Here is a 21,838-nt window from a genome sequence, read left to right as displayed (position 1 = left end):
CTCGATTCAAGTCTCATCTTTACAAAAAACAGTTGGTGCTTTGTAGAACAAGAATCATAATTGTTTCCACTAATTTCCACATAGCCCATAATGATAACAAATGATTCTCAACTAACAGAACTTAGAGTAAATTAAAATTGTGGGTCTTAGCAAAGGACATTATTCAGTGTGATGCTTTCAGTTTTCTTGGTAATGGAGTTCTTTGAAATATTACACAGAAGACCGCTATGTGAAAAGGATAGAAAGCTGCTTCGAGGGGCTAAGGAAGACAGTGTCTCCCTTTCTGGGGTGCCTCTCCAGGGCAGTGGCCAATGAGGGCTTCAACTGATCAGTTTAGAAACTACTACCTTAAGTGACTTCAAAATGTGTTTTCATAGTTAAAAAGGAAAGAAATGAAATATATAGCAAAACAAACTTTTCGTGAAATATGTCCAGATTTTCTCTTTCTATTTGAAGTTCTGTTTTCCTTTGCACAGCTTGGAGCTCCTCTTCAATCATTAATCTCATTTAGGAAAACTCTCAATGCCAGAAATGATTAAGCACACTTTTAGTTCATGGTAACAACCTAAGTTGAACAAATAAAACTAGCTCATGTCTTACTCATTTCTACATATTAACCTTAGAATTTTTAGCTAGCATTCTTCATAGTGAAGCAGACAATATCTGACCTTATGGAAAATTTTACAGTTTCTTTTAGGAGATCTTTTGAAAGAGGAAACACCTCCACTGGGAAGCCAGTTCAGGATACCAAGCAAAACTGTACCATCTCGCTTGTTCTTCCAGTGGTTTTATAAACATTTTATACAAAAGTCTGTAGCATGGATTTGAGAATAATTCTGCAGCTGTATATTTTTAATGACTAGAAGAGACATATGATTGTTACTCCAGACTTGCAAATAATTTAAGCTGGATAATAAATACATGGTCACATTTTGCCCGAGAAACAGGGAAAAAAAAGTTTAGTGCAACAGTGAAAGAAGTGTATTGCTAATGATTACTATATTTTTATATTTTAGTAGATAGCTTAATTTGCATCATCTGTATTTATTATGCTGAGCTCATCTGAATGAATGTCCTCAGAACATAAATAAAACAAGGCAGCTGAGTTTTCTAGAAATATCAGTATTCATCAAGAAATCACTGTACTTTTTGGCCTATATCAAAGAGGGACCAATTAAGAGCTGTGCTTTATTGGAAAAATCTCCTAGCTGATTTATCAAATAAGTAATTATTTGGCAATAGGATAAATAGTTTTTCTATAGACCTCAGTGAATTCCTGTGCTTTCTTAACCAACAAGAAATGACTTAGGCAAGGGAAGACCATACTCAAACAATAAGTTCTTTAAGCAACCCATGCATTTGACTTGACAAATCTTTTTATGGCTATATAAAAAGTTCACATTTTCTAACATCAGTACAACTGAAGAATGTTCTAATTGAAGATTATTAAAAGGATAGTTAATGGCCTGCTCTATAAATTTACTTCAAAGAGAAAAGAAGTACACTTGAAATAATGGAGTGTACACACACACTTCACTATCTGTCTGTACTTCACTGTCTATCAGGGGACTAACCAAAAGATAAACGATGAAGTCTTCTGGTGAACTCTTAGTGAGAAACAATAGTTTAGGATTCATTTGCACAAAAGAACAATGTTTACAAAACTGAGTATCTTATCATATTGCCCCAAATTTTATCTGTATATATAACTATATATAACTCTAGATATATTCATAACAGTCTTGCTTTTTGAAATATTTATTCATCTATTTAAAAGCAGAGTGGAAGAAATATAGATAGACAGAGAGCGAGAGAGCTTCCATCCGCTGGTTCACTCCCTAAATGAATGCAACAACCAGCTGTAGGCCAGGCTGAAATCAGGATCCAGGAACTCCATCTAGGTCTTCCACATGGGTCGCAGGGGACCAAGTACTTGGGCCATTTCCCACTGCCTTCCCAGGTGCATGAGCAGGAAGCTGGGAGGGAAGCAGAGCAGTTGAGACTCAAACGGGCACTCCAAATACTGGCATTGCAAACAGTGGCTTAACCCATGGTCCCATATCACTGGCCCCATCTATATAACTATTTTAATATATTTCTTGTTAAAGCATGAGGACCAGCATCGTGGTGCAGTGAGTTAAGCCACTACCGTTGTTGCCAGCATTCAATATGAGCACCAGTTCAAGTCCTGGCTGCTCCACTTCCAATCTGGCTCTCCACTAATGTGCCTGGGTAAGCAACAAAAGATGGTCCAAGTGCTTGCACCAAACAGCCATGAGATAGACTTGGATGGAGATTCAGGCACTTGGTTTCTCCTGGCCCAGCCCCAGACATTGTGGCTATTTGGGGTGTGAATCAGCAGACAGAAGCTCTCTCTCTCTCTCTTTCTCTGTCTCTCCTTCTCTCTAATTCTGCATTTCAAGTAAATCATTTAAAAATATGAACCATGGCCATATATAACCACACATGTATGTATATCTACTATATATAATAACTATTCATACATATGTGACTATAGTTATAGTTAGCCACACTCTGTATTTTAACAATTCACACTCTGTAAGTTAATTACATAAACTTTGATCTCATAACTGCACTTTGCTGACTGTTGCTAGACATCTGGACATCATGTTGTGTGCACATGTGAACATGTGTGTATTTATCCAAATACTGTTCATAAATTCAGATAACTATAATTATTAGACAAAGTTAAGGGGAAAAAGCAATGTAATTAACTCAGAATGAAGTAACTAAGATAACAAGTTGTTTCTCATAATGTACAGAGTTATATCTTACCTGACTGAGTCGTATTAAATTTTCCCCCTTCTGTACAGCTAGAACTAGTATCATTAGAATCATCCCTGGGGCTCTGGAACATGGAGTTAAGGGGGTAGCCACATTGAGAGTTCAGAAGTGAGTTTTGTAAGTTAAAGAAATTACACACTCTGCGTTGGCAAATTGAACACTTCAGATGGGTTTGAAGAGATGAAATATAAAGCCAAGGGCTGGAGTCCTACGATCAAGGGAAAGAATAATACGTCAAAAATGCATGAGTATGAGGGCCTAACAATCTGGAGGAATACAAGTGAAAAGATGCCTTTAACCTTGAATGAACTTTTCCTTTCCACTCAGCAGGTGCACAGTGCTTTATTCAACACTGACTGCCTCTATTATTGTGGATAATAGAAATTTATCTGTATTGGGTTTCTTTATTTCACATTATAGCCAAAACATCTATGCAGAAAATGCCTAGCTTTAGAAGAGACTCAAACTATTCAGCAATTGTTAGGTAAGATCTCTCAAGATCTACTTCTGCATAATCATATCAGGTGGTCCAGAATAGAGCCCTTATAAAGCATATTCTGAAAATCCCCAAAGACTCGTAATATTGAAATTACAAATCTCTGCACTGTTTTATCTTAGAAAGAACATATCAGAGTTTTAAAAATATATATATATCCCAAATGAGTTTTCAAAGTCCTAAGGACAGAATAGGATTTCCAGAACTAAGGTACAAAAATTATTAAAGATTTTTTATAAATCTGACTTAGTGGAGTATGCAAACTTTTAGTTCTGAAAAATTAAACATATTGCAGAAGACTCTTTCTTCGAATCCAGATGTTATCAAAAATGTTCTATAAAAGAGCTTTAGTAATTATATGTCAGTCTGAATAAAATCAGGGGCCGGGTGCTGTGGCGCAGTGGGTTAAAGCCCTGGCCTGAAGCGCCAGCATCCCATATGGGTGCCGGTTCCAGTCCCAGCTGCTCCACTTCCTATCCAGCTCTCTGTTATGGCCTGGGAAAGCAGTAGAAGATGGCCCAAGTTGTTGGACCCCAGCACCCACATGGGAGACCCAGAGGAAGCTCCTGGCTCCTGGCTTCGGATCGGCTCAGCTCCGGCCATTGTGCACAATTGGGAAATGAACCATCAGATGGGAAGACCTCTTTCTCTCTCTGCCTCACCTCTCTCTGTGTAATTCTGACTTTCAAATAAATAAATAAATCTTTAAAAAATTATTATGAAGAAAATCAATTCTATCAGTCTTGAGAGCATTCTATATCAGAATTTAATGATCTCCATTATTATAAGATTTTTCATTATTTAAACTTTAGTCTTTCAAGTTACAGCTTAGGCCCTATATTTTTCAATCCTACTATATCATTTCAGTTTCTTTATGAATTGTCAAAAGTGGCAGCCAATGTTAAAACATTTGTAAAATTTGTGGGTCAGTGTCGTTGTGTAGCAGGTAGAAGCTGCTGCCTGAGATATTGGCATCCCACATAGGCGCTGCTTCATGTCCTGACTGCTCCACTTCCAAACCAGCTCCCTGTCAACAGCTTGGGAAAAGCAGCAGAAAATGGCCCATGTGCTTGGGCCCTTGCCACCCATGTGGGAGACCTGGATGAAGCTCCTGGCTCCTGGCTTCAGCCTGCCTAGCACTGGCCACTGTGGCCATCTGAAGAGTAAACCAGCAGATGGAAGGTTCTCTCTCTCTCCCCCTCACCCATAACTCTGACTTTCAAATAAATAAATCTTTTAAAAAGCAAGATTGGTAAAGCATTAACACATTTATCATTAAATCCTAACAATTCTATGATATAAGTGCTGGTATCATCCCTGATTTATGAAACAGGGAACTGATGATGATGCACTTCATCCAAAGCCACATATCTATTAAGTAGTGGAGCCACTTGCTAAAATATTCTGGTATTCACACTGAGATGTGCAGTGACAAACTATTTCGGCAGTGATGTCATCTCAAATCATTAGGTCCCAGTGTTTCATGATGATGGGGAACTTCCTGTGAGATAACAATAGCCACTACCACTATTTACCAGGCATTAATCTAAGCACTTAATACGCATTTCAACTCATTGAATCCTTTCAAAAGCTAAATGTATTATTACATTGTTTCCATTTTATATATAAAGAACCTAAAGCCCAAAGGTTAATTATCTTTTCCATGTTTTAGCAGAGAAGCAGACAGCATTAGGATTCCAATCGAGCTAATCAGGCTCCAGAATCTGCACTCTTTATCATAGCACCGTAACAGCAGCCTGTGGAACAGAAGGAAAAGCCCTGGATTCAGACCTGGGTTAGCAAACTAATTTCTGCAATGATGCCCTTAATTTTGGTTAACTAATCTCACTAGTTACCACCCCATATGTCCACACGGCATATAGTTAAAAGATTCAATTAAATGTTCTTTCACTGTCAAGGAGGACAAAAGTGAAAAGTAGTGTTCATACCGTCATTTACACTTTCAAATGCTCAGAGGACTTAAGGCTTCTTCAGGTCTAGGTCTAGGTGAATGCCTGTGGTGTTAAGCAGTTAACAGCTGCTAATTCATTATAGTGTCATGACTAAACCCTTCAATTGCTTAAATGGTTCCAATTTGGCAAAAAAAAAAAAATTCTTGAAATGACAGTAAAAAGTTAAGGGAAAAGTTAAGAGTTAACTGCTGTGGAATACCTCTTAAATTTGCTGATTCTACATGTATTCCCCATTCTGTTCATAAGACAATCACATTATTTTCTCTTCTTCCTCCTCTGGCTCCTTCTCCTCCCTCTCCCAATTCTCTGCTCTGTCCCTAAAATACATGTGTGAGTGTGTGTGCAGAAAGACAGACAGAGAGAGAGAGAGAGAGAGAGAGAGAGAGAGATTAGTATATTCCAAAATGCAGAAGTGAATAAATTAAGTGAGGGAAAGCAGCAGCAAGTCTAAAATTAAATTAGCCTTGGAAATTCCTTAAATCGTCTCCAAGAGTAGAGTTCAGAACCCCTTGAATTCAGTACAATATATCTAGTTTTCCCTCCAATGCTGATGAGGATTGTTTCTTCCATTGGCTTTAATATAAATTAGTTGGCTTGACTTTAGGGGCTGTATTAGTAGTCAGCACTCTCCAGAAAAGCAGAAACAATAGGAAACACGCACACACACACACACACACACACGACACTCCAAAATATTCATGGAAAATAATTAAAAGATAAGTTTATTTTGGTGAAAAATTTTTTAAATTCGTGCATAAGGGTGATCTTCAAAAAATTTGTAAAATGCATAGTATGAAAAGCTATTCATTAATTTTTGCTTCAAAATGAACTTATCTACTAATTCTATACTTACATGAACTTTTTGAAGTATCATTGTGTATGTGTTTGTGTATGTGTGTCTGTGTCTGTGTGTATGTGGAGAGAAGGAAAGAGAGAGATTATAAGGACTTGTCAATTATAGAGGCAGGTAAGTCCCAAGACCTGCAGTCAGAAAACTAGGGACCTGGAAGATCCAAATGGTATAGAATCAGGAGAGCTGATGAAGGTTAAGTTCCACTGTGAGCACCAGTAGGCTAAAGACTCAGCAAGAGCTCATGGTTTTGTTTAAGTTTGAAGGTAGGACAATAAATGTCCCAACTCAAGGTAGGGTGAGTTTCCTCTTGCTCAAAGGAGAGTTTTTTTGGTTGTTGTTCTATTGAGGCCTTTAGCCAATCAAATGAGGCTCACCCACATTAGGGTGGCTATTTGTCTACCAGTGCAAATATCATTCTGCTCCAATGCACTCTCACAGACACATCCAGAATCTTTGACCAAGTACCTGGGTACCCTGTGGCCCAGACAAGTTGACACACAAACTTAAACATCACAGGCGCTGCATATTGAATGAAAATAAGATATCTTTAAATGCTAGAATCACATTCTACACACAGATTATGAGAATATTTGAGCTATATTTGTGCTGTATTTTGAGTTCAATATGGATACATAGGCCTGACTAGTTTACTTATTGAGTACAATGGTGTGGAGATTTACCCTCATCATTTCAATTTTTCTTTTTCTCATCTTTTCATCCCCCCCCCCCCACCATCCTCTTACCACTCTTAATCTTTCTTTCTCCTTCTCTCTGTTCCTGTTTCTTTCTCTGTTCCAAGCCAAAGGGTTTACAGTTTAAGTTGAATGCATATATGAGGCAGCCATTGTGGCATAGTGAGTAAAGCCGCCAACTGCGGTGCCAGTATCACATATAGGCGCCAGTTTGAGTCCTGGCTGCTCCACTTCTGATCCAGCTCTCTGCTGTGGCCCAGGGAAAGCAGTGGAAGATGATCCAAGTCTTTGGGCCCCTGCACCCTCATGGGAGACCCAGAGGAAGCTCCTGGCTTCTGACTTTGGATTGGCCTGGCTCTGGTCGTTGCGGTCATTTGGGGAATGAGTTATTTGGGGAGTGAGAAGATTTTCTCTCTCTCTCTCTCTCTCTCTCTCTGTCTCTGCCTCTTTGTAACTCTGCCTTTCAAATAAATAAATAAATAAATCTTTACAAAAGTGTATTTAAAAAATGCATATATGATGCATCCTCATCATGTATGCCCTTTTCTTGCTGTTGCGAGAGGATACTGATAGGATGGTTTCTATGGGACTGTGGAGATTATGTTTTGGTTAGTGCCCCAAATCTGATTTCACTGGTTTGTAAATACCCCACGTTCCATAGAATATTTGCTAGACACATCCAAGTAAGACTTACCGAAGTGTAGTTAAATTAGTCCTACAAGCATCATCATTGCTACCTGCCTTAGAAAGAGAAGACAAGAAATTCCTCAATTCATTGAACTAGGTGCATTCATTTAAGGGTGGAATTTTTAGCAGGAGAAGATATGCCTTCCCTTCCTCAGCTTGGGGAAAAGGTTCTAAGACAACAACTTAGAGCACGTGGAGCTGTCTGCATCAGCTAGGGAGGCTTGTTCTTGATTCCCAGGCTAGATACTTGTTAAGGTACAAAAAAGCATCAACTCTCCTTGCGTTGACACCGAAGTGGAACATTTTGAGACAGTTTTGGTGAAACTTGATATGTATCTCTTATGCAGGGGCGGGGGGGGGGGAGTAGGAGTGAACATAGACACTTGGTTTTGCTTTCACCGGGAAAGTTGCAAAGGCTGTTTCCATTACCTGTAATGTCAGGGCAGGAAAAGAGAGCAGCAATAGGACAGCCTGCACGTTCACAAACTGGCTTGGTCAGTCTCCCTAAAGGACTATATGCCATAGGAAGTAAGCAGGCTTGAGCCATCTGGCTCCTAGGTGATAGTCTTCTAAAGAAATAGGACCTGGGATTTACTTTCAGGTTAAAGAAAAGAGGAGAGTGGATGGTGGGCATTGTGGCATAGTAGGCAAAGCCACTGCCTACAATGCTATCATCCCATATGGGTGCCAGTTCATGTCCCAGCTGCTCCACATCCAATCCAACTCCCCATTAACGTCCTGGAAAATGCAGTGAAAGATGGCCCAAATACTTGGGCCCTTGCCCCCAACATGGGAGATCCAGACAAATCTCTTAGCTCCTGGCTTTGGCGTGGCCCAGCCCTGGCTGTCACAACCATCAGTGGAGTGAAACAATGTGTGGAAGATCTCTCTCTCTCTCTCTCTCTCTGTGTCTCTCTCTGTCTCTCTCTAACTCTGACTTTCCAAATAAATAAGTGCGTTTAAAAGAAAAGAAAGAGACAGTTCAGCAAACTTTAACCAGAAAGCACTTTGTCTATATTTTAATAACTTGTAGTGCTGAAGTCCCTTTAGGCAAATTTCTGAAGAGCCTATAAATACGCTCCCCAAATAAGCTAGCATTTGGTCACCATTCACACACAGCATTTGCCACTAAGAGAAAACAAAAATTTCTACTACTAAACAAACAGTTTTCCCTCCTTTCTTTAAAGCACCTCTCCCACTTTGAAACTGAGTTACAATGGAAAAGAATAGATGAAAAGCAAAGCACACATGCCACAAATCCTCTAAACTTCTAGTTATTAATCTAATGGTGGAGCTTGAACTTGGAGAGAGGAATGAGTGTAGGTGAGGTGAGAAGCTTTGTATTGAGTATTAAATTGAAGTTTTCATTTGAACTAGGCTTCACTTCAAAATATCTGAAAATGAAACAAGAAACACTTTCTTTGGTATAAGTATGTGACCAAATCTCTGGAATCTTCACTTTCAATGATAGGGCAAGGAGGTCCATCAGAGCAAGAAAGGGAACTGTGCTCGGAGGAAATTAAAATCGAGTCTTTTTTGTGCCTTATCAACTTCAATCTATTCAATAAACCATTCACTTTTGTGGAAGTAAGAGTATGCTGAGGAAGGGGAGAGGTTTGGAAGAGGAACTGAATATATCCTGTCAGTCTGATTTACTAGGAGGACAACATTCAGAGTCAGAATCCATGGCAGCCAGCCTGGAGAGTAAGATTCATCATTTAGACACAACCTTGAGGAAACTATTTTTCCATCTCTAGAAGACACAATTATCCAAACTTGAGCTAACTTTTGGGGAATGTTGTAGGGTCATGGTCTCTGAACCATACCTATGACACATGTTCTTAGAATTGCTGTGAACTTATGGAATGCCTGAGATGTCTAACCTTGGAGATAATTGGTGCTATTCAATTAAACAGTCTCAGAATCCAAGACAGAATTCTTGGGAGACGGGAGGAGAGAGAGAGAGAGAGCGAGCGAGTGAGCACACTGGAGAACAGTGGTTAGTTGGTTGGAGTGCAGGATCACTTTCAGCCTCCAAAGTAGCCTAGTTGAGATTCTCAGTGCATGTGGATTATTGATAAAACTCCAAATACAAGGAGGAAACAGTGATTTTTCTGGTACTGAAGTGAGAGCCAAAGCAACTGGACTCAGTAAGTAAGGGTGTGAGGGGAATGCTGTGGTTTTGTATCTATAAGAAAAGTTCAACAAGTTCATGGAGAATGAAGAGGTATATTTATTTTGGTGTAAAAAAATTGACATCTCTGCATAGTTTTTGCATAATACACAGTTTCCATGAACTTTTTAAAGTACCTTCACATACACGTTACACAAGACAGGGAAATAATTTCCAGATTAAGGTAAATAGGATAGTAAGAATGCTTATATATTTGGGTCTTGCTGAAGCACCAGGTGTGGACAACATTGGCAAAGCTGTTATCGCAGCTGCACCAGCAACTATCAGCTGAGCAGGCCTTAAGAGGAATGAGAATGAATTTCTATAGAGTTTCTGCCAGTGAGATGCATTTTAGAGAAGGCATATTGGTTTTAATTCCTGTTAAACATTGTAAGCACATAGCTAACACACAATTAGACATCTAATAGAAGCCTTATATTGGGAGAAGAGAGGGTAAGAAAGGCAATTCTAAGTGGATAAAAGTAACAATTTTAAAATCTAAATAAATAAAAGAAGACATTCATCTCAGCTCAGAAACTACACCATACATTGGCTGTAGATCTAATTTAAAACAACAACAACAACAACAACAATGAATAAACCCTCAAAATTCAAGATCTCTGTTACTTCTTGTACGGATAAGGACTACATAAGAATAAATCAAAGCTCCTTAGCTCTTCAAATGTATTAAACACCAAGTATTAAAATAGACATGAGAATTATTGTTTCATTTAAGTAATATTTATGGAAATCAAGGAAACCTGGCTGCTGAAGGCAAATACTTCTTTGCACACCTGGGCAGCAGAATTGGGCTAATGGAAGACCCCTGGCAGTCTCACCCTCTCGTGCTATGACTGCCTCTTCCACAGGAGAGAAGTGCTTTAAGTCAGTAAGTGTGTTCTTGTGAGCCTGGATCTGGAAGGCCAAATCCCTTTCTCCTGGAAGATGATGCAGTAGATAGTGTAAGCCTAGGTCTCACCAGTGTCTTTTTAAGAGATGAGGCTAGATTCCCTATGTGTTGTCACTGTGTCTTCAGTGACTGTCCCTGTGAGACTGAGGCACCCCATTAACTGGTCTAATATAGCAGGATCTGGGAAACTGTGGTCACCATGAGAACTGGAAATACCCCCCCCCCCACACACACACACTGTCTTCTACTCAAACCCGTAATACTGAAAACAATAAAATTCTTGGGAAAATCTTGGACATTGACAGGATGTAGAAGGAGATTTTAAGCCAATTTTATCCAGTTCTTTAATGAGAACCCTCTTTGGTCTCTGTGGTGTATATATTATTTTCTGCAAAATCATACCTTCAAGTGGAATATTTTAAGATGGTTTTCATCACTTTAATGGGAAAGGATTTAGAGTGACTGTTTAAATCTCTTTCGTGGGAATGAGAACTAATTTGCTCCCCTTTTGGTAATCAGAGTAAAATGATCTGATTTCATGCTGGCATTTGATGACACTTTGCACACTCCTGAGACCAGGCTGTCATTGATTTCCACCTGTAAAAAGAGCATGAAGCACAGAAATTGTATGCCTGTTTTCCACGTGTAAGTATACCATTAATAAATGTTTTGAAGTTATTACATGACAAACAGTATATAACCCACAAAGGCATATGCCTTCAATTAAGCATTGTATGGAAGATTTTGGTTCATTGCTTATGATTATCCCAGATATCATCAATGGATAGATAGAGATAGAAATTCTGTGGCATTTGTCTTCAGTCTATTGGATTGGCCAAGAAAACATGTGTAGGACTGTTTATTCCTTAGTAGGAACCTATCATTCAAGTAGTCCGCCTGGAGGTGAACGGTAATCCTTAGACACATTTACCTTTGGCAGGAAACCAGCAAGCTTCCATTCATGCTTTCATCCTCTTTCAGATCCTTCTTTATCTGCCTTCCTACACCTCATCCAAGGAATCACTATATTTGTCTTTCCAAGTGCCAGCTGATATTTTCAGCTTCCTGTCTCTTTGCCCAAGGGAAAAATGCTGATTTCCTCTTTGCTGTTTGGCAAATGTCAAAAGAAAAAGACTGGCTACACTATGTATTCCTTTCAGCAGCATGAATGAACATCCTGTATTTTTTCCCCAATCAAGGAGAAGATTTAACTAGCTAAAACTTAATTAGCCTAAGCTGAGAGATTTTTCCTATTATTACGCTATTGCTTCTCCTTCATTTGGTCCATTTTCTCTTTCAGGAATTCCAGTACTACATATTTAAGAATTCCATGACCTTCATATCTTCGTTTACCATGTTATTCCTAACTGTTTTTTTCTCCGTTTTAAGAGACTTTTCAGACTTATTCTACTTTATAGATTCGGTTTTGATACAGGGGTGGTTATTTAACATCCTTGTCCTTTAACTTTCTCTGAGTGTTCTATCGCAGGCAATTCCTCACAGCCACCTTTCCTCAAAGATGCCGTTCTGTTAGCAGGCTCCTCGACATTTCAGTTCTCTCTCCCTCTCTTCCTTCCTCTCTCCTTATTTTAAATCTCAGTCCTTTTCCTTTTCCCCCTGGAAAAGTTGATGTATTTGATTTCATTCCTTCTTCTAATCACATGTGCAGGCCCTCACCTTTGCATCCCCCGGTGCTTATAAGGTGTTCACCTAATCAGATTCACTCCCTGTCCACACAGCATGCATTTGTGGAGCTCCAAAAATATGGAGATAAAGATATACAAAGAATGATAATTATCTCAGGGCTGAGGGATTGGAGATGATTTTATTATTCATTTCGTTACTGATAATATGCATTTTCTATTTTATCAAACAAATGTATATTACTCAATAATCCTTAAAAGTAAGCAAACAGCTCTAGTAAAACTCTCAATCTCTATGGTGTATGTAATTGAAGATAGACTATGACTGGTGTCAAGTTTTTAGATTCTTTTTTTTTTCTTTTTGACAGGCAGAATTAGACAGTGAGAGACAGAGAGAAAGTTCTACCTTCCATTGGTTTACCGCCCAAATGGCTGCTACAGCTGGCACGCTGCGCCAATCCAAAGCCAGGAGCCAGGTGCTTCTTCCTGGTCTCCCATGGGGTGCAGGGACCAAGGACTTGGGCCATCCTCCACTGCCCTCCTGGGCCACAGCAGAGAACTGGACTGGAAGAAGAGCAACTGGGACAGAACAGGCGCCCCAACCGGGACTAGAACCCGGGGTGCCGGCACCGCAGGTGGAGGATTAGCCTAGTAAGCCACGGTGCCAGCCAAATTTTTAGATTCTTAAAGCTTCCTGGCATGAACCTTATTTGTAAGTTGAAGTCCCTGAAAAAAGGACTATATTTAAACTATATTCTAAAACTACATTTTACAGGGGGCATACTATATATTTATAGTTAATTTTAGATGCCAGCATTGTTGTATAGCAGCTAAAGCTTGCAATGCTAGTATCCCATATGGGTGCCAGTTTGTATCCCAACTGCTCCATTTCTGATCCAGCTCCCTGCTAATGGCCTGGAAAAGCAGCAGGAAATGGCCCAAGCACTTGGGCCCCTGACATCCATGTGGGACACCCAGATGAAACTCCTGGCCCCTGGATTCGGACTGGCCCAGCCTGGGCCCTTGTGGCCATCTAGGGAGTGAAGCAGTGGATGGAAAATTCTCTCTCTCTCTCTTTCTCTCTCTCTCTCTCTCTCCTTCTCTCTGTAACCCTGACTCTAAATAAATAAATAAATAAATAAATCACATTAGAAATTAATTTTAACAAAATAAACTCAATTTAAAATACACACAATGACAGGAACTGTTGTGTGGCACAGCAGGTTAAGCCTCTGCCTGCAATGACAAATATCCCACATTGGAGCACTGTTTTGAGTCCCAGCTGCTCTGATTCCAATCCAGCTACCTGCCAATAAGCCTGGGAAAGAAGAAAAAGATGGTCTAAGAATTGGGCCGTTGGCCAGCGCTGTGGCTCACTTGGCTAATCCTCCACCTGCGGCGCTGGCACACCGGGTTCTACTCCAGGTCGGGGCGCCGGATTCTGTCCCGGTTGCCCCTCTTCCAGGCCAGCTCTCTGCTGTGGCCCGGGAAGGCAGTGGAGGATGGCCCAAGTGCTTGGGCCCTGCACCCACAAGGGAGACCGGGAGGAAGCACCTGGCTCCTGGCTTCGGATCAGCGCAGTGCGCCAGCTGTAGTGGCCATTTGGGGGGTGAACCAATGGAACGAAGACCTTTCTCTCTGTCTCTCTCTCTCTCACTGTCTAACTCTGCGTGTCCAAAAAAAAAAAAAAAAAAAAAAGAATTGGGCCCTTGTCACCCATGTGGAAAACCGAGATGGAGCTCCTGGCTCGTGGCTTCGACCTGGCCCAGCCCTGGACATTGCAGCCATTTGTGGAGTGAACCAGTGGATGGAAGACCTTTCTCCCTCTGTCTCTCACTCTGTCTAGATCACTCTGCCTTTTAAATAAATAAAGTAAATCTTCAACACAAAGAATTAGAATAGATAGATATAAACCCTAGGGAAAAGGTAGACTAAAATATTGAAGTGGTTTAGTTTTGAGGAAGAACAGCGTATATTTCTGTTTGCCTTTGAATGTTTATAATCAGATATACATATTACTATTATTTTAACAGTTGAGAAGAAATATACACAAGTAATGCAGCAAAGAGCATCTCCCGTGCCTTGTAAGTTTATTTTCTACTCTTCATGACGATTTTGAGAAAAAATGTATTTGACTGTTCTATACCTTAATGCCTTAGCACAACTCAATTAATCATGGTATAAGCAAAAAAGATTCTTCTACTAACTAGTTACATCACCTCAGGCAAGTTATTTCATCTAATACATATTGGATCTCGAAAACAAAGGACTTGCACTATGTTGTGATGTGTAATTCCAAGATGGAACACTTTTGTTAGTCCATTGAACATTAATTGCAATATCCAGAGTAAAAGATTAAGACTATGCTTTAGTGGGTAGAGGTAAAAAGATCTGGTTTTATAGTAGGAAATAAGGCTTTATAACACTGAGATTTTTTTAAGATTCACTACTGCTTTGAAACCCCTGAAAATAGGTATCACAGGGCCAGCGTTGTGGTATAGCAGGTTAAGCCCTGCCTACAACACCAGCATCCCATATGGGCACTTGACTTCTGATACAGCTCCCTGCTAATGTGCCTGGGAAAGCAGCAGAAGATGGCCCAAGTGCTTGGGCCCCGGCCACACACATGGAAGACCTGAATGAAGCTCCCAGCTTCTGACTTCAGCTTGGCCCAGCCCTGGCCATTATGGCCATCTGGGGAATACACCAGCAGATGGAAGATATTCTCTCTCTTTCTGCCTTTCAAATTAATAAAATAAATATTTTAAAATAAATAAAAATAGAGTATCACTATCCTGTTCTTCATCAAATATTTTGTAATCACTTTGTAATTTCTTTCCTGTGCCAAAAAGATAGCCTTTTTGGGGCCAGTGCTGTGGTGTAGAGCCTATGCCTCTGCCTGCTGTGTCTGCATCCTGTATGGGCGCTGGTTCCTGTCCCAACTGCTCCTCTTCTGATACAGCTCTCTGCTATGGCGGGGGAAAGAAGTAGAAGATGGTCCAAGTGCTTGTGTTTCTGCACCCACATGGCTGACCCGTAAGAAGCTCCTGACACCCGGCTTCAGATTGATCCAGCTCCATCAGTTGTGGTCATTTGGGGAGTGAACCAGTGGACGGAAGACCTCTCTCTCTGTGTCTCCCTCTCAAATAAATAAATAATTAAAATCCTTAAAACAAAAATATCGGGGCCAGTGCTGTGGCACAGCAGGTTAAAGCCCTGGCTTAAAGCGCTGGCATCCCATATGGGCGTCAGTTCTAGTCCTGGCTGCTCCTCTTCCCTTCCAGCTCTCTGCTGTGGCCTGGGAAAGCAGTAGAAGATGGCCCAAGTCCTCGGGCCCCTGCACCCGCGTGGGAGACCTGGAAGAAGCTCTTGGCTCCTGGCTACAAATTGGCGCAGCTCTGGCCATTGCAGCCATTTGGGGAGCAAACCAGCGGATGGAAGACCTCTCTCTCTCTCTCTCTTTCTCTCTGTAACTCTGTCTTTAATAAATAAAAATAAAGATTTTATAAACTATCTCATTTGGTAGAATATGTAAGTAGTTTATTTCCAACCAGCTGTACTAGGCTGCACCTGCCATATCAGAGAGAAGGATACAAGAAGCAAGATGTAGAAGGCCTTAGGTTCTGGATATCCCCTAATAGTGACAGGGTTTCATCTCAACGCTATCAGCAGGAGACTTCAGGCACTTTGCAAAGCCACACCTCTTCCTTCAGTTTCAATTTGAAAATTACCACATTGCCTTACTCCTCAAAAGAATGGTCCTAGTAGCATGAAAGGGTGCCAGTAATCCAAATATGTGCCTTTGACACTAAAATATCTTCCCTCTCTTGTGCCTAACTATATGCTAATGTTTAGATGGGTCTGTCTCTTTTATGACCATAACACCAGACAGGCTGCTCAGCTTCAGTACAAATGTACAGAACTCTAATCTGTAATGAAAAATAAGACTATACATTCTATTCTCCTTGCATAAAATCAAAGAAAACTTCAAAAACAGTTAAGATGACCATTCTATAATAATCATCACTCACCATTCTGGACAAGTAAAATTCAAAAGGCTTGCCCCTGTGCAGGAGAGCTGAGCGAACCCTTACTAAACAGTATGAGAGACCTTTGTTGGGCCGAGTTGTGTTGCTTTCACTTTACTCTGAGTTCGTTAAGCCAGGTGCCTCTTCCATGATTCTCACTGTGAGATCTTCTGCTCATTTTTTAATGTCTGTGAAATTTATTGTTCCAAGTATGCTCAAAGTATCTAAATCATAATGCCCTCATTCTGTCATGTTTGTTTAAAATTCATATTGGTATGTAGGCTTATTTTATTGTTTAAAAAAAAAAAAAAACAAATAACCTCTCCTTCTGCTGTGCCTAATCTAAACAATCCTTAACTGTGTCAAATCAGGAATTAATTAGTTTTTTTATTTCTTATGTTAATTTCTCTGGCTTTCCCAGTTAGTTTCAATGGATATCTGCTTTATTAGCTTAATAATACTTGTATCCTTCTGTGTTAATTTCCATTAAAAATTCAAGGATTTCATATAAGGCTTAATAAATAGGAAATAATTAAATGACAAGCTGATAAATGGGACCTCTCCAGATACCTGGCTGCTGTAAGTCCATCAAGTTCATGATCAGTAGGAGCTCTGCCCTATGTGCCCTGGCCCCTCAGCAATGGATAGATCTAGTAGCAAGACAGTCATCTGTGCATGACCTCAGGGTCAGAGCAGAATGCAGGCAAATTGACTATTTCTTTAAAGGCAAAACTTCAAGGGGCTGACCTACTGAATCGGGGACAATGACTAATGTGTTCTGCAGACAGAAACAAAGCAGATGAACAATTCTTCTCAAAGGTTAGATGCCATCCATTGAGCTCCATTAAGCAATCAAATACCAGATGATTCAGAGTCACACTGTTTCTTATGTTGCAAAAACTTCCACTCCACCCACTCCATCCATTAACGCCTGAACCCCTCAGCAAGGAAGTTCTCTATCCTGGAAGAATATGTAATTATAAGGTGGATGCTAATTGAGAGAAGTCCAACTTGAGTAGGGCTCTAATAGGCTCAATTAATAATTACCCGCCAGGGAAGAACACATTCTACAAAGAGAGCTCTGAAAGCGACAGTGAGTGCGTACTTGTGGCTGAGAGGTTCGGAGGATGTTCTTTAACATTCACAACATCTTAAAGGGGCTGTGAAGTGCTCAGGAAAACAGATGTGAGGTCATGGGTCCTACATATCTCATGCTACAGTCAAGTGCTACCATGGCCTGTTTCTTGTTTTTTACTTTTAACAAGCACTTGGGCCATCTTTTGCTGCTTTCTCAGGTGCCTTAGCAGAGAGCTGGACTGGAAGGGGAGTAGCCAGGACTCAAACTGGTGCCCATATGGGATGCCGGCATGGCAAGCACCAGCTTAAGCCAATATGCCACAAAACTGAGCCCTATTTAAACATTTCATTAAAATAGGTTATACATAACAAGAAATGCACATAAGTGTACAGATAAATGAGTGTTTTACCCTCTCATAATCAACACCCATTTTAAGAACAAAATATTATTAATGTCCCAAGAGTCCTCAGACCTTTTGGAAACTTTGGGAATGGCAAATGCATACATATTTACATACATGCATACATAAAAACAACTTCCTAATTGGCTGGTGTAAGAATTGTAAGCTTCCTATAACAAAAGGACCTGGCATCTGATGCCATTTTTAAATCCTCTTGTTATTTTCTCTTTCATCCATATTTATCATTGTTCCATCAAAGTCAATTTCCCAGTTTTCCCTTCTTCCTTACTCACCCCTTCCTTAGCCTTGTCCACACCCCAGCCTGCTCTAGCAAGTGGATGTCTTTAGAAGCATTGTTCAGTCCTGCTGATGACTTTAAGAAAGAGTAGATGTGAGCAGAATGTGTCAGCTAAAAGATCTTTAGACTCCCTCATCCATGTAAATGAGTGTATCACAATTACCCTAAAACACATTAGGTCAATGAAATATTAGAGACAAAAAGCACACAGATGGAATGTTCTTGCTAAAAAAGCAAATTTCAAATAGTTATTTTGTTCTTAAGATTAATTGCTAGTTGGATCTTTAAAACATTTAACGAACTAAATAATGCAGTTAGTGGTGATATAAATTCCACCATATTAAAGATAAATGTCTGAAAAGACAAATGTTTTCAATGAGGGTTTTTCTTGGTTTCTTTCCTCACTGGAGTCTCAGAGATCTTTGGAGTTCTCCATGATTTAATTGCAGTTCATCCTTAAATTTGAATCATTCCACATTCATGTAGATGTTGGTAGGAAAATGAATATAAATAGAATGACAACATTTCCCCACATTGTCAGTAGCTGCTGACTTTGGCTACAGTCAAATAGATTTGGCTATATTCATTGAGCTCTAAGTGATCAAAACACTAGCTGCTCAGTTGAAAGGGCTACTGCCAGGGCCAGAACTGTGTCACAATGGGTTAAAGCCACAACCTGCATCACTGGCACCCCATACAGACACTGATTCAAGGCCTGGTGGCTCCACTTCCAATCCAGCTGCCGGAAAGCAGCAGAGGATGGCCTAATTGTTTATATCGCTGCCCCCACGTGGGAGACTTGGAAGAAGCTCCTGGCTCCTGATTTTGGTATGGCCCAGCCCCAGCCTTTGTGGCCATTTGGGGACTGAACCAGCAGGTGGTTCACTTTCTGTCTCTCTTTCTCTCTCTCTGTAACTCTGCCTTTCAAATAAAGAAAATAAATACTGAAAAGAAAAATAAAAAAAGAAGGGGCTGCTGCCAGTCCTATAAAGAAGTCATGGTTTAATGTATCTTTCCCTCCCACTATCTCTCTCTCTCTCCCCCTCCCTCCCTTTCCCTCTCTCTCTCCTCCCTCCCTCTCCCTCTCCCTCTCCCTCTCCCTCTCCCTCTTCCTGTCTCTCCCTCTCTCAACCACCAACCTCCTGCACACAGCTTCTTTCCACTTAAGCTGGGCAATCTTATGCAAATGCATTTCCCTCTCTTGCCCTCACTTTACCTCTAAATAAAAAGTTACACTAAATGGAATCTAAAACTTTTTCTGGCCCTAAATATCTTTTCTGTAGAGTCTATGAATAACCATGACACTAATATCTACATTGCTACTACCCCTTTAAAATGACCTATACTTCAGGAAAGAGAGTTTGATGAATGTCATAAAAATCACTTCCTGGAAATATGATGAGCCATATTCATAATGAATATGATTCCATGTGCGTAGCTTTTAAAGGAGCAATTTACTTGCCTGGTTGCTAAATTGAAGATTATAGTGGTGATGAGGAAATCAATGGCTAACATTTATGGCCATTTACAAAATCCACTTCACATTGATAAGTTCTGAAGCATAGCCTAGAGAATTCCATTAATGGGTTAGATTTCTATTGTACAGATGAAAATCTTAAAGGTAAATTATAAGCAAATTGGGATATAGAACTATAACTAATGCATTTAAATTTAACTTTGTTATATGTCAGTATATACTGATAGTATACTGAACACACCATAAAGCTAGCTACAAGTGTTTCACTTACTTTTAAGGCGTGACACAGAAACTATGTTTCTGAGAAAAACGGCTTATTTAAATGATTGATAATGATGCATCCATAAAATAAAGCACAATAAATGTGAGAGAGTTTTCATTATTATCCCAAAAAACATATTTTCATTTTTTTTTTGGGGGGGGGGGGACAGGCAGAGTGGACAGTGAGAGAGAGAGACAGAGAGAAAGGTCTTCCTTTTGCCGTTGGTTCACCCTCCAATGCCTGCTGTGGCCGGCGCACCGCACTGATCCAAAGCCAGGAGCCAGGTGCTTCTCCTGGTCTCCCATAGGGTGCAGGGCCCAAGCACTTGGGCCATCCTCTACTGCACTCCCTGGCCACAGCAGAGAGCTGGCCTGGAAGAGGGGCAACCGGGACAGAATCTGGCGCCCCGACCAGGACTAGAACCCGGTGTGCCGGCGCCGCAAGGTGGAGGATCAGCCTATTGAGCCGCGGCGCCGGCCCAAAAACATATTTTCAAAAGTAGAAAAGGGCCACCACACAGCAGAGAATTTCAAAAAGACAGTTCAGGTATGAAGCTAACCCTAGATTTCCCAGGTAGAACAATGTGAGAATTACCAAAGTCCTGAATCCACTTTGGCCTGGCAGGCAGGGGAAAGAGAACTACATTTTGAAACAAGAAACCTGGCCTTGAGTTCTTCTGATGCAATCTTGAGTAAGTTTCTATTCCACTTTGACTCAATTATACAACTATACAGTGAAATTTTCTTAATTAAAATCTAGGGATTAAAATTTTTTTGAATTTTTATTAATATAAGAGTAGATTTTATGAATTTCATAGGTACAGTTCCAAGAAGACAATCTCACTTCTGTCACTCCCCCTGCTCTTCCTGAATCTCCCTTACTCGTCTCATCTGTTTTTTGCAAAGACAGAACTTTAATTTAATCTATCCTGCAGGCTTAATTTGACACTAATCATAATAGTCAACAAATAAAAATAGGAACATCACAGTTACACAGAAGTATACACAAGGGCTAACAACAATTATATCCCAAAATGAATATTTCATTTCTATACATTTTTTGTTATTCCTTATTAACTGCCACATATCAGAGAAAAGATATGATATTTGTATTTTTGAAGCTGCCTAACTTGACTAAGCTTAATGGTTTCCAGATGCATCTATTTGGTTTCAAAAGATAGTATTTCATTCTTTTTATGGCTGAGTAATATTCCATTGTGTATATATTATACATTTTCTTTATCCAGTCATCAGTTGATGGACATCTGGGTTGATTCCATATCTCAGCAATTGTGAATTGAGCTGCAATAAACTAGGGGGTACAAATAGCACTTTTTATATGCTGATTTCATTTTGTCTGGGTAAATTACCAAGAGTGGGATAGCTGGGTAATGTGGTATATCTATTTTAAGATCTCTGAGGAATTGCCATAATGGTTGCATTACTATACCACCAACAGCGGACCAGGTGTCTTTTTCCCCACATCCTCACCAACATTTATTTATTTATTTATTTGGATGATAACCACTCTAACTGCAGTGAGATGATAACTCATTGTGATTTTTATTAGCATTTCCCTGATAGCTAGTGATTCTGAGCTTTTTTTCAAGTGTCTATTGGCCATTTGAATTTCATCCTTCGAAAAACGCCTGCTCATGTTCCTTTGCCCATTTCTTAACTGGATTGTTTATTTTGTTGTTGTTGAGTTTCTTGGGCTCTTTTGTAGATCCTGGATGTTAATCCTCTATCAGTTGCATAGTTTGCAAGTATTTTCTTCCATTCTATAGGTTGCTTCTTCACTTTGTTAGTGTTTCTTTGTAGTACATAAGCTTCATAGCTTGATGTAATCACATTTCTCTATTTTTGTCTTTATTTCCTGTGCATCTGGGGTCTTTCAAGAAGTCTTTGGCTACGCCAATTCTTGAAGAATTTCCCCAGTGTTCTCCTCTAGTAATTTGATGATATCAGATCATAGATTTAAGTACTTGATCCATTTGAAGTTATGTTTTGTATAGGGTGTAAGGTAGGGGTCTTGTTTTATAATTGTGCTTATGTAGATCCACT

At 40.0% G+C, this 21,838-nt stretch overlaps 1 long non-coding RNA gene across 10 annotated transcripts in view; it reads left to right on the top strand.

Annotated features, from left to right (window-relative positions):
* Positions 1–15,726, top strand: part of LOC149119740 (uncharacterized) — an 80,155-nt gene extending 64,429 nt beyond the window's left edge. For 2 of the 10 annotated variants that reach the window (XR_016227634.1, XR_016227625.1), the window contains 4 exons: positions 11,109–11,234; positions 14,266–14,316; positions 15,085–15,268; positions 15,517–15,726. This is a non-coding gene — a long non-coding RNA (uncharacterized LOC149119740). Of the gene's footprint in view, positions 1–11,108; positions 11,235–14,265; positions 14,317–14,705; positions 14,965–15,084; positions 15,497–15,516 lie in introns of those variants that run through there. The other 8 variants (XR_016227630.1, XR_016227626.1, XR_016227627.1 and 5 more) reach the window with 8 other exon arrangements.
* Positions 15,727–21,838: the final 6,112 nt, after the last annotated feature.

The sequence above is a fragment of the Oryctolagus cuniculus genome, chromosome X (genome assembly GCF_051225735.1).
Source record: "Oryctolagus cuniculus isolate XC-2025 breed Fujian yellow rabbit chromosome X, ASM5122573v1, whole genome shotgun sequence".
NCBI classification, from domain to species: domain Eukaryota; kingdom Metazoa; phylum Chordata; class Mammalia; order Lagomorpha; family Leporidae; genus Oryctolagus; species Oryctolagus cuniculus.
Note: the sequence above shows the minus strand (reverse complement) of the source record. Positions and strands in the feature narration are given on the sequence as shown.